Below are 13421 nucleotides of genomic sequence, written 5' to 3' on the forward strand. Positions count from 1 at the left end.
CACATGTTGCCTTCCAAGCGCTTCTTAACCTCAAAGGTCTATTCTGTTTTGGAGAATGATTTAAATGCCCCCAGCTCAGGTTATGTAAAGCCCTGTGAGGATCAAAGCATTCAAACCTAAAGAGTTTCAGTTTGGGTTTCCTCTGTTCCTGTGGTGTCTGAAAATGGTTCTGTTATAAGGTTTTCAGTTTATGGCTCCTGATGCTTCAGGGATCTGGTCAAAACAAGTTACTCTATCCACAAATGCTGCATAGGTGGTTGCTTTCCTTTGCTGATGTGACCTGCAAGGCTCACAATTTCTGCCGATACTCAGGACAGGGGAAACTGGGGTCAAAAAGGGATATTTAGCATTCAGAGAACAGTCAGACTAGGCCTCCAGATATCTCCAAATTTCACTTGAAGGCAGTTGGCAGAGCTTCCCTAAGAACTGTCGTTATGATGTTATATTAAACTCAAACTTTGGTCCAAGAGTTTTGATCCTGTTGGGTTTAAGATCCCTTTAGAGACTAAGCTCTGGAGGTGGCCTTTAAGGTTTGTACCCCTTCCTGCTCCATGTGAGCTCTGAAGACCAGCTTCAGTAGACTTCAGAAACAACAGGAACCTTCCCCCTTACTGAAACCACTTGCATACCATCAGCAGAGCTCCTGGTCACCCTGACAGTATGAAAACAACTAAAGATCCTAATGTCACATTTTAACAGCACTGCTAAGCCGTGAGCACACTTGACAGAGACACACTATGATAGTTACTGACCTGCAGGAACACTCACCTACAGGCAGGACATCCTGAAGATGTGAGTAACGTCCTTCCAGTGATACCCCAAAAGTTCTGTATCTTCTCCTTGATGCATTCTGTAAGTCCCATTCACTGGAAAGAGTTTTGCTTATATAGTAGCTTTCTTGGCTATATATAGTGCCCTTTATCAGATGCTCACTTGAGACATTTTGAGGCCCTTCTTTGGGGCTCTTGTCACTGACATCCATCACAGTAGAAGTTCAGCCTGGAGGAACAACGGTCCCCTGGGTGGTAGCTAGATCTCCCCCTGAAGAGGCTTTCCTCTGAATAGATTGCCCTGACTGGCCATAGTTACTCACTTTCTGTTTTGCTGAGGGTATTGTCCTGTGTTTTCTCTAATATTTCAGATCAACTCCCCTGCACTTGCCAGAGTGGTTCAGATCAAGAGAGAGGCATTTTTGCAGAAGTGAAGGCACAGTGTCATTTAGCAATTAAAACAGCAATCACAAAAAGAGTGAGTTTCCCAGCACACATTCATGTGCCACCGTCACAATGTCTATGCTGACCAAAATAAGCTCATAGGGGAAAAAAGGGGATAACATGGAAGTTCCATTCCTACTTCTGTCTCTGTGCCCGTTAAGTCATCAAAACTTTCTCACAGTGTAATGAATTTGGAAGAGTAAATGCATAAAAAGCTATTCCTAGGAAAGAGGGACCAAAAAGCATGCAAAATAACAAATTCCTCATTTTCTTAATTAATTTTCTTACTGAGAATTTGGAGCTCCAGAACATGCACCCATTGGTGATGAGAGTGAAGGTAATAAACACTGCCACATAACCTTGGCTGTTCCCTGCAAACTGCAGTTACCCAGAAACCCAGTCACCTAACATAAAAGGAAACTATCCACTTTAATTAGCAGAGCAATCAAAAGATTCTTACGCAGGAAAGCATTTATCACCAAATAGAAAATGAATGATACTTTAAAATTAGAATATGCAGAATTCATAGCCAAAGGCACTCAGGGGAAAAGAGCTTTGCACCAAACCAGACGGGGATTTTTTTTTGGCTTCAGTCTAATGAACTTTAACAATAGATATCAAATTCTGTCTGGCAGCACATTTTAGCAATGGATCTGATTTTTCAGAAATACTAAGCAACCCTCACCAGTGACAGGAGGAGAAGACTGGCATTTAGAAAACTCTTATTAACCTGATCAGACCTCAAACCCAGATCCCTGAAAATCCAGTTTGTGAAAAAATCTTCACCTATTCTTTAAAAATACGGTACAATAAAGCAGCAGGGAAACTTTATTTTAATTGTTCATGTTGATGAAGACTTCATGGTATCCTACCTATGGCCAAAAATGTTGCACAAGCAACAGCGTATTTCATTATCAGGAGGATGGGGAAAGCTCAAACTGGAAGATGAGAGCAATCTTCTCTGGGTCTTGACTGTACTTAATGAAAAAACTGAAATGCCTGAAAGTCAGGGAAAGGCTAAGAGATAAAAATATCTTCCTGTCACCTTGGAAGCTCACAGGGATTTTGAAGTATAGGAGACTGGAGATGTGTTGAAGAAGGTAGGAGATGCTGTCACTAAGTGGTCACTCTTCTTAGAGATTGTTAAAATGCAGTTTTCCACTGGGTTTACAAATCTCACCTTGTGAGGAAGGTGAAAGCTGGGAGTACTGGGGTTTAGCTCAGCCAAAATGTTTCCTATCAAGGAAGTTCCATCATTACTGCAAAAAGGCAACTGTAAGTCAGTCTGCTACAGACTCCCAAGTACAGATGGGATCATTTGATTGTAACATTTCAAAATGCACAGGCTTCTGTTCATATGAACACATATTACGCAAGTCATCTTAGGTCTGCATAGTCGGGATCCCACAAATTGCATCCAACAGGAAAGTTGGTCTGAATGATAAGTAAGGCCATAATGACAGTTTTACTCACAGTAGCTATGTAGCCATTTGATGTATAAAGAGCACAAAGGGACTGAGACAGGGTGTGGGTCCTGATAAACAGGAGGGAGTCAACCCATATTTAGTCTATTTGTTTCTGCTTTCTTCAAAGGCCCTCCTCTGTTCTAAGATCTGTGATTTTATAGAACTACTGGAGGTGCCATGATTTGCAGACTGTAACTTCTAGGACTAAGATGTACAAAAATTACTGTGTCCAGGGAACGTAAGATGGGTCCCCAGTGTATTGCTCCAGCTGCATATTCCTCAGATATATCAGTTCTAGGAGTGGTCAAGGGATATTACCTTCAGTTACTGCTGAACCCTCTCAATTCTGCTTTTACCAATTATTATAAGCAGGCGCACACGTGGCTTAGCTACAACAGATTTGCTGGATCAGAAAGAGGTAATGCAGAACTGTGTAAACAAGAAAACCACAATCCAACAACAAGAAGGCCCTTGTCTGAACCCAGCCTCACTTCATATTTCCATACAACTAAGCAACCCTAATTCCATCTACTTCCAGTTGGTACTTGCCTTTTGCATTTGGTATCCAGGCTGTTCTGCGCTTCAGAGACACAGTAACCACCAAGATAATTCTTGAAGCTCTGTGCACTAAAGAATTAAATTTGTCTGCAGAGATTTTAGAAACACTTAATAAAACCTATTACCTGTTTGCGTAAAAAAAACTATTAATGCTGAAGCGCCCTTTGATGTCATAGTAGCAGGGCCAACACAGGCATGCACAGAATAATCTAAAGCATCCCTTGTTACATCCTGGTGGAACAATGATTTCCTCATGGCTCAGTGGAAGATTTGAACAACATCATTCACCTTGCTTAAGAAATATGGCTCACCTACTAGCTGATAGCATTCATCAGCTAGAGGAGCAGGGAGGGTGGTTTCTGGGTAGAGTCTTGCAGATCAGGTCCAGTGCCATCTGCCAGGAACGGCCTCAGAATTACTCAGGAAGGTAAATCTATCACCATTTTTCCATTCATGGATTTAGTGGAAGTGGAGCTGGAGAATGCCTTTTGGATGGTCATATCCTATTGCTGATTTTTGTTGTTTCCAGATCTAGATTTAAATATCCCAAGCAGTAGAGCTGCCACTGGAAATCATTCCATAGTGTAAGTGTGGGAGAGCTGAGCACGCACACGACCAATGTGATCAAGCAATGCCGTTTATTACAACTAAGAAAGCCCTTTTATAATGTTCTCCTGCACACGTGAGTAACATTTAGTACAAGTCCTCACGACTGGACAGTTAACTTAGCCCGCGCTTTAAATCTTCTTATGATTGGATAAAAGGTGCCACATCAGCCTCACCAGGCTTCCTGCCTTGTGTAACTTCCTCTTCTGTCCCAACCCCTTCCGGGGGTTGTTTGTCTCGTTGAGTTTCTCCCCCCTCATTCAGGGTTACGTCCTTATTGCATTCTTGCTCAGGCTGAGGCTCTTATCAGTCTTGTTCTCACGCAGGATTGCTCACAGGTCCATTCTCTTGCAGAAAGTCCTCTTGAATCCCACCATGTAAGAGATTTGCTTCTTAAGAAATTACCCTGATCTCTAGGATGCCATTCCTTTGGTCCAGTCTTAGCCCTCTTTAGATAGTCTTATAAACACTGTAGTATAGACGTATCATATAATGTGAGGTGCCCAATCTACTTCTGAGTTATCTGCCCTGAGTATACAGTACTGTGCAACACCACATTGATGCACTACCTTGAATCAGGCTTACAGGACCCACAAGAGTGCAGTGGTCTGCCAAGCTAATTAGGCCTCCATCTCAGTTGCAGTCACATCTCCAGATTTGGTATAGGCACTCTTGATTCTTCCAAACTTCTACTCTGCCTTAACAAATTCTCCAAGGCTATCAGTGTAGAGACAGTACAAAGAACATACTGTTGCAGCAAAACCAGATGCAACTGTAGCTTGAATGATTCCTACTTCATTGTAAAGTGTTGCAAGTATCTCCATTGTGAGTTCACACTGATTTCATAACAGCCTGAAGAACAGAGATCCATGAGGCCAATGTTTAAGAAGCATATAGGTCAAACACAGTCATGGAACTAGCATGCTGTCTATTGACAATATTAAAAGAAAAACTGAGCTTCTGATGATGGTTTACACACCTGGAAAGGAAAATAGAAAGACAGTTTTCAGAGGACTGGAGGTAGCTGCTAGTAAAGGCAAAGTCTGAGTTGCCCATATATACAGCCAACACAGCTCCTGCAATTTCAGGGAACAGTGCTCTTAGGAAGTGGGCACCTCTTGACAGCCCTCAGCACCTAGCCCTCAACCTAGACCTGTGCAGAGAATTGGATTAGCAGTTTCAGCTAACCTGTATTTACCTTGGAGCCTGCTGTCTCTTGTCAGGCCTCATGAAGTAACACAACTCTGAGAAGCTTGTCTGGGGTTTCCACCTAGGTCTAATAAAAAATTGCCAACACCATGTCTCCCTCTTCCAGCCCTCTTGGCTGCACTACATTCTCCTCTGGAGATTGTTTCAAGATACAAGCAACACCATCTTGGCTGTAAATCTATCTGAGCTCATAACCCCCAGGTCCTTCTACACTCAGTGCCAATGCATTTGGTATAGCCAAGGGAGTCAGGGTACTCTTCACCTCACCCTAATGTTGGTCAGAAGAGTCGCTCTACAAAGGCTTATTTCTGTGCTTCCACTATGCGTGGTGACTGGGTCAGGTGGGCATTTGCAGTGTAGACAACTCCAAAGGTATTTTGGGTGGGCTTCACCTTATCTGTCACCTTGGAAGTAGATTCAGAAAAGTATGGAGTCTGAAGGTTTTAGGGATGAATTCCAGGCATGAAGAAAGGAGTCTTTAATAAAACCAGCTCAATGATTTAAAACCCCATCATTGTGTTTGCACTTCAGCCATGGGTGAAGGTTTTGGGCTCCTAAAATATTCCCTTTGAGAAAGCTCCAGAGTTGAAAGTGATTGATACAAAAATTGATTAAAAAAATTTATTAAATGTACTCACTCTGCAGGCAGGTACAGTTGGTCGAGAGTGGTGTGGAACATGTTGTTCATTGGCTTCAACAGCTCTAAGACCATTCTGCTCACTTGGTCTCACCTCCCTCAAAATGTAGGCTGTAGATCCTCCCTATGGGAATCACGCATCAGGCTCTTGACTTTCAGCTGATTTAGAGTGTATTTCTAGGAACATATCCAAACTTGATTTAAAGCTGTCACATGATGGAGAATTTAGGTAAGTTGTTCCAGGAGCTAAAAATGCCTATATTTATGAGTGTATGCTCATTTTTAGGTTGAATTTTGAGAGATTCAGCTTTCAGCTACTGTATCTCATCATGGTTTTGACCTCTTCTATGGGGGGAAAGCAGCCCTATCCCAAATTCAAGTTGTAAACCTATAACACACTGTACTAATGCTCCTTGTAGTAACTCTCCTCATGACAGAAAACTTACTCCACTTTGAAAGTGAAATGGCCCACCTTGTACTTACTGAGCCAGGAGAGTTAATGCACCCTTTACCTCACTGTGCAACATCTTCCCTAGGTAGCCTTTAATCTGCAAGATGAAAGAGCCTTCTAATACCGTATCAGGAAATTTACCTGCACAGTGTGATTAAGTCTCACTTAAATTTCTGTTTGTTAAGTTAAACAGAATAAACATTTCTTCCCCTCCCTCCCCCTTTATAGCTGGTGCAGAAGCTATGGGATGTTCCAAATCCCAGGAAATACTGATTGTCTTCTGTCCAAAAGGCATGTAGTTCTTTCTTCCTTAAGTCAGAAATGGCTAAAGATGTATATTTTAAGATATGCTGTAGACAGGGATTATTTTTTTTTCTTCACTACATAAAATAAGGAGACATGAACAGAATGTCTATTAGGAACTGATCTAATATGAAAGCATAAAAATCTTCTTGTTGGTAAAGACTTTTATAAGACGCTGTAGGATTGCAGGCTATTTACTCTGACATCTCTGTAAAAGTTGCTGAAGCTGCCAACATTAAAAAAAAACCCTAGCAAAAACAGTGTCTTTAGGGACTTCTCCAATGATAGTTCTTTATTTATGACTCCATTTAAAAAATTTAACTCAGTGCATTTGTTTACTTATGATGGAACTGGCTTCTCCCCATCCCACATGCCTTTGTAGGGAAACAAAGGAGTGCCAAGAGCTAGCCCTATAGCAAGCAGCCCTGTGGGATGCGTTAGTGCTCTCTCTCCAGCATTTTTCTCATTATGCCCAGGGCAGGGAGAGTCACAGCCTGGCATGTGGGAAGCTCAGAGGAAATGAGTTCCTTGGTCTGATCTGGGAGGCTTATACCCAGCACCTGTGATAGGTGAGATGGCATTGAGTGGTCTTGTATGGGTAAAGTCAGCTTTCAGCATTGGATGGGCCCCAGAGAAAATTTCTACATGGGAAAGAACCCCAGTCACAGCCTGAATCACCAACAGGAAGCAAACCCAGACTCTACCAGCACCCTATTACCCCAAAATTAACACCCCCTTTTCAATTTTACCCCACCATGGTGCAGATCATGACCGATGCACAAAGAGAAGGCTGCCCCTTCTCCTTGCCCACAAGAGAAAAAAACTCAGGCCATTTGGGGGGAAATAGAGCTAAAATTCAGGTGGGAAGCCAAAAGAGAACCAGTGTGGGACTGGGAACAACAGGGATGTGCTTCGTCAGCAGACAGCACTGAAACCTGCACCCACTTGGATTTCCCCATCAACTAGTCAGCATGGATAGGACTGACCACCATCATCATTCACTGCCAGTCCAGAGGTGGTCAAGCAGACAAACCCCAAAGCCTGTTCTTAAATATTCCTATACCTTAATACCCTTGCAGTTTGTGCTAGTAAATGGGTGCACATTTTTTAAATTAAAGATGGAATGAAAAGGTTTCGAACGTGCTGGATTTCTGCCTGGCTGCAGGACTGGATTGTGTTAGAGAAACCACAGCTCTTTAAAAGGGATTGTGTAAGACCAGCCATGTCCCTCCAAAAAATAAATGTCTCTCCAGCCTGAGTTTTGTTTCCCCATTGTCTCCCTTCAGCAGCCCAGTAATCCCACTGCTTCACTGTTTTGCTTTGTCCTATTCAGAAGGAAACCCCTTACACAATGAGACCCCTTTGGCACAGGCAAAAATATCAGGGGTGTTGAGCTGTAAAGAGCTGTGTCAGTTCTAACCCCGGTCAGAAGAAGTGCAGGCTTTTTTTGTCCCAAAAATGGGATAAAAACAGAGGAAAAAACAAAGGAAAATAAAATAATAATTAAAAAAAAAAAAAAAAAAGAAGGCAGGGGTGGAATGCATGCAGACCTCCTGAAGTCTCAATGATAGTAGGAATGTCCCATTCACAAGTGCCACTTGTGAGCACAGCCATGTGTATGAGCAAGGGAAGCTGGAAATCCCACTGCTCACCTCCACGGGCAGGGCACGGCAGGGCAGATGCCTCCCAGGCTCCCGGGACCAGAGGATGCTGAGCCCTGCTGCAGCCTCCCACAGATCAGGATGTGCAATTACCAAGGAGAACATCAGCATACGATGTCCTCTTTGGCAGTCCCTCTTTGAGGATGTATTTTTGCTACACAAGGGCTGAATGTGAAGCTTGAATGTCTTCTCAGAGCAACGATGATTTACCATGTTGGAATAAGTCTGTAAAGCTTTTACAAAGCAGCAGGCCCCAAGCCAAGGGGCCATTTTTTGTACATTATTTGTGAATGGCAGAAATTGGCATTCATCTCTCCAGGCAGGTTTCTAAAATGTATACTGTCCTTTAAATGATTCCTTAATATTTAATATCATGGTAGGATGAAGTCTGATTTTATGGTTAAAAATGTCAATTTTCACAGCTGATTGAACTTGCTTAAATGGCAAGCAGTTTACTTGTATTGAAAACCATATAAACAGATCAACTTATTTACTGACATTAAAAGAAGAAGGTACTTTATACTCCAAAGCCTTTCAGTTTTTGAAACTGAAAATGAGCTCAGATGACTAAGTTCATTTTGCAGTTTTCCCCCCAATGGCAGATTGATTGTAGTTTATAAAACAAGCTCGTGTATCTGGCAGGAAAAGGAATTGCTTAAGATGCTAAGCCACTCTTTCAAAAGTTCTCCGTAATTAATTATCAGCTGCTTGCAAGTCCATTCTGTTTTTCCTTTTGTTTGTATTATTTTAATGGTGACTATAATGTACATATAATGAGAAAAGCAGCATCTTATAAACATACAAATAAATCTTAAGACTTTAAGCAGGATTAGGCAAGCTAAAAAAAAACCCACCCTGAAATCCAGATGCATGGAATCACAGACATCAGCTTTGTTAATGCTTTCCTAACTCTGAAGCCAATTAAAGCATTCATGGACATGAAGAAACCAGGGTTCATACAGGCACAGATTTCCTCTGCCTCTCCTTAAAAATAGCTGCAATATTCAGTCCAATATCTGTACTATTAAAAAAAGAAAAAAAAAGTATTTTGATTCAATGGAAGCAGGGGATAGAAAGTGGCCTGGATGTGGATATCAAGTCTCCTGTCTCATTGTGGGTCAAAGGATCCCACCAACACTTCTGGTCAGTCGAGGAGCTCAGTTTGAAATCTATCCATTAAAGGGCAATGCACTATCCATAGTGATATCCTGGAGACAGAGAACAGCACAAGGAGTTTGAGGAGAGGGCAAAGAGAAGGACAGAAGTGATAAGCTAAAAAGACAACCCAAGAATTAGGTCTGTGATTCAGATGGTGCCTGGAAGATGTGCTGGAAGGTGGATGATGTGAGGCAAAAGAAAATACAGACAAATGGAGGGTAACGTGGAGCACTGGACCCCTGACAACATGTGGCTGAAGGGGTTTATGGGTTTGTCCTCAGAAAAAAGATTAGGCCAAGAAGGTACTTCTTTACAGACCAGTTGTCATCACAAGCTGGGTGATCCTACACGCAGTATCCTTAGGCAATGACTACTGGGAACTGAGGATTCAACTGATAACTGAGATTAGTCTCTAATATCAGAAAGGCCTTAAAAACATGAACTTGCAAGAGGAATCGCCATCTGTCTCAGAAAGCTGCAAACAGTGAAAAGAAGTTTATCTCTACTGAAGTGTGCCCAGGGACATGATGTTTTTAAGGAGCATGTTTGCCTTCCAACTTTTGCCCCCAAGGCAACTACTGAATTTGTGGTCTGAGGCAATCCCTAAAGCTTCCCCTGGGGACGTCAAGTCCCCATATCCTTCCCACAGTGCTGAAGTATCTACTTCTTCGGAGACTTTCCTGGGAGCAGCCCCAAGGTCAAGGAATCAATCCACCCTGCTATGCCTGGTGACCCCCCCTGCCACCCATCCCAGGGTGGACACAGGTCCACAGCCTGGCTCAGACCCCAACCAGGCAACATCGGCACTGTCCCCACAAGCATCCTCCCTGGCAGGTATTTGGCTGGAGCCTGCAGGGTTGCTCTCAGCAGGCAGCTGGGTTGTGGCCACCCTGTTTTTTCAGAAGAAGAGGGTTTGTCCATGTGGGTGCCAGCATGGCTGTGCCAGTTGGCAGGAAGATCAGAGGATGGATGGCAGCCTGCTGTGGTCGCTAGTACAGGCATAGCCTTGGGAAGCGCTGACTGGGACTTAAGGAACTGCACTGTAATTCTTGCTTACCGATTACCTTTTTATTGCAGAGAGCTTTGAATGATGGTGCAGAAATTGTTCAGTGAAGAGAGAGTGAACAAGGCACTTGGATATCACTGTGTCTGCTGCTTTCGAGAGAAAAGTAATTTGTCTAATATACAATCTGTCATCCTCCATTCGTGCTGAAAAAGTGAGGAGCTGCTGGAAACTAACGACACATATGGTGACATGGCTCCATCATTAGCTTGGGTAGGAGACAAATCTCCCTGCATCACTTTGGCATGCTGTATTGGAAACACTTATCTCTTGGGCTCGTGTTAAAGACTGGCCAAGATGGACTCTTCTTTCCACCTGCTTTGCCTCACAGGCTCTGTTGTCATCACACAGCCTCCATAAGTAAATAAATGTTTCTCGTAACTGAAAGCACTTTATCCATGGAAAAGTTAACCGGTTACACTGGGGGCCTCTATGCCATATATTTGATGAAGCAAAACCCAGTATATATATACATACATATAAATCAACAATTTCAGCTCCCACTGTAACTCTTCCCTAAACCAAAATACACCTCTGGATGCGGCTTCTTCTGAAATACTTTAGAGTGCACAGAAATGGCCTCTGGGTGGGTTATGGATATTTCCTCTGGTTCCTCCTTCATTGCAGTGTTCTTCTAACAGCTGCCTCCAAATGGAGCTCTTCCCTCTTACTGGAATTTCCTTAGGCCGCATTTTTCAAGACCAAGGAGGGCAAGAACTGTTTATTACACTAATAATAATAATTAAATAACTACTAATTCAACTACCGTGTATAATAATGATAATAACTGCCAGCAAATGTTCTTTCAGGGCCCTCCCTACAGCAACAGAAATTTTATGGTGATTCTTCCAAAGATGCCTAAGGAGTTCTGCACAAATATTAATAGGAAGGGAGGCATGGGTCCTCCTGACTGCAGTGAAATGCACAGTGGCTCATACACACCAGTTTTGAGGTGGTGCAACTCTAAAATCGACAGTTATTGCAGACTTACACCACTGCAGCTAGGAGCAGAGTCAGGCTCTGATCTGAGCAGACCCTATAAAATAGTGACACATACACCTGACTTACTGTGAGCCTTGGCACCTTCACGTCAATATTTATTTCCAGCCCTTCTCACTTTCCACCAGCATTCAGATGTACAGCCAGCCTCTGTTAAATATTTTATTTGTATTGTGTGTAGCTGAAAGTTTATGTTAGGTGAGAAATGGTGGTGTAGTTGAACACATACTGTCTACAACGGCCTTCTGTGCACTGCGGCAGGTGCTGGCTCAGCTCCCTACCGCCAGCTGTAATCCCAGCTGAGGATGTGACTTAGGTATGCACACACACACTCACACAGTGATCCAATCACATTCATCTGCCAAAGCCAGCAACAAAACTTTCAAAGGATTGTGGGATGCAGACCCCAATGAGAAACCCCCCAAAACCTGACCTTTTAGGAGGGCTAGTTGCCTGCTATCTCCTTCTGCAACCACCAGGTTTTTGCTTCTCAGGAGGACCACAGAAAGGTGTGAGGGCAGGGGACCACTTTGGAACTTAAATAATTTTCAGGAGTAAATAAATGATGCTTTTCGAATAAAGGATCAGGCATAACGTAGTAAAATAGCTTTCCATGCCCCCAGTCTTCCCCCAGACTTCCTTCTTTCCCAAAGCTCAGGGCAGCAGACTGCTTTCTTGATTGCATACAAAAACGAGGTCTCAGGTCCTTATCCAGGTGCACAAACATGTTGCAAGATCCACGGAGCTGGCTAGGCTACCTAAACCATGGATTAATTTTTATTTCAGTGATGCCAAGGCAGGTTTCTCTTTATGCTAATCCCTAGTGCTTCAGGGTGTCACAGTGCACAGGAAGCACAAAATCATGCTTTATGACTGTGATCTGTCTGCAGATTCAGTATCACTTCCCTCCCAATCTTACCTGCCACAGTCAGCTAGAGACCATAAATACACCCCTAATGTCACAATTAGCATATGCTCTTGAAAGAAAATTGTGCATGTAGCAAAAGTCCCCAAGGCCCAATATCAACAGAGAGACATTACAGAGCAGAAGCTGAAGATCAGGGCTGAGCTTTCAAGTCCGTGCTCCCTCGCTAGGCAGTAGTCTCTGCAGAGATTATTCCTGCTTTTATCGGGAACAAGCAATGCAAAAGGACTTGCACGTGCTAACTTATGGTTAGACCATCTTTTTGGTGGGGCAGTAACCAGTGCCAGACTTTCAGCTCCCCGTTACACTAAATCTGTCTGAATAATTAAAAAACAACCCACAACCACCCTAACATTTAGCTTCATTTTTGTTCTTGCTCTTTTTCTTTGGTTTTCTAAGCTGCTCCTGGCAAAGGGGACCAAATCTCTTGCCAGCTCTGATGAGATAGATTGACAGGGTTCCTGCACAAAGCAAGAAGGACAGATGAAGGAGACTGTTTAGAAAGCAAAGGTAACAAATAAGGCCTGCTCCTTTGATTTGTGTGTTCGTCTTACCAAAGCAGGGCCCCGTCTTGCAGGGACCTGCATGACTTTTTTCCTAAGAGTAAAGTTAAGCGCCTCCTTACAGGTTTGCAGTAGGGGTACACGGTACACTGCAAACCCTCCCAAGCAGGCTTGAAAGAGTACGGTTTTATCTACTGCCTGCTCTAACAAGCCTTTGATCTTACCGAGACTTCTAATGGGATCCAATTGCAACTGTAATCATAAATAAGTGAAAAATATAAAATAGGTAACAAAAGCTGCATAAATGTGTTGCCACTTGAAGATTTTGAATTCCTCCCTTGCTCAGCATGGCTCATTGAAATAAATGGAAACAGCAGACCTGCTGAGGAGGAATACTGACATTTTGTGGTGCCTGATTTGTGATGCAATGGGAATACTGGGGGGCAGTGGGGACAAATTTTCACTTTATATTCTGCTCAAATGAGACAAAGATTACAGTTAGGAGTCAAGTACTATCAAATTATTTATTGAATTCTGTTGGGGTGGAGAGGGTATTTGCTCTTTTTTCCAGAAAAAATATTGATTTTAAGGATGGCTTTGATATCAATTAGGCTCAACATGAGAGACAGGCAGTCACTTTGTATAGGGAATTTAATTAAAAGCTCTGT

The sequence above is a fragment of the Athene noctua genome, chromosome 2, assembly GCF_965140245.1.
Source record: "Athene noctua chromosome 2, bAthNoc1.hap1.1, whole genome shotgun sequence".
NCBI classification, from domain to species: Eukaryota; Metazoa; Chordata; class Aves; order Strigiformes; family Strigidae; genus Athene; species Athene noctua.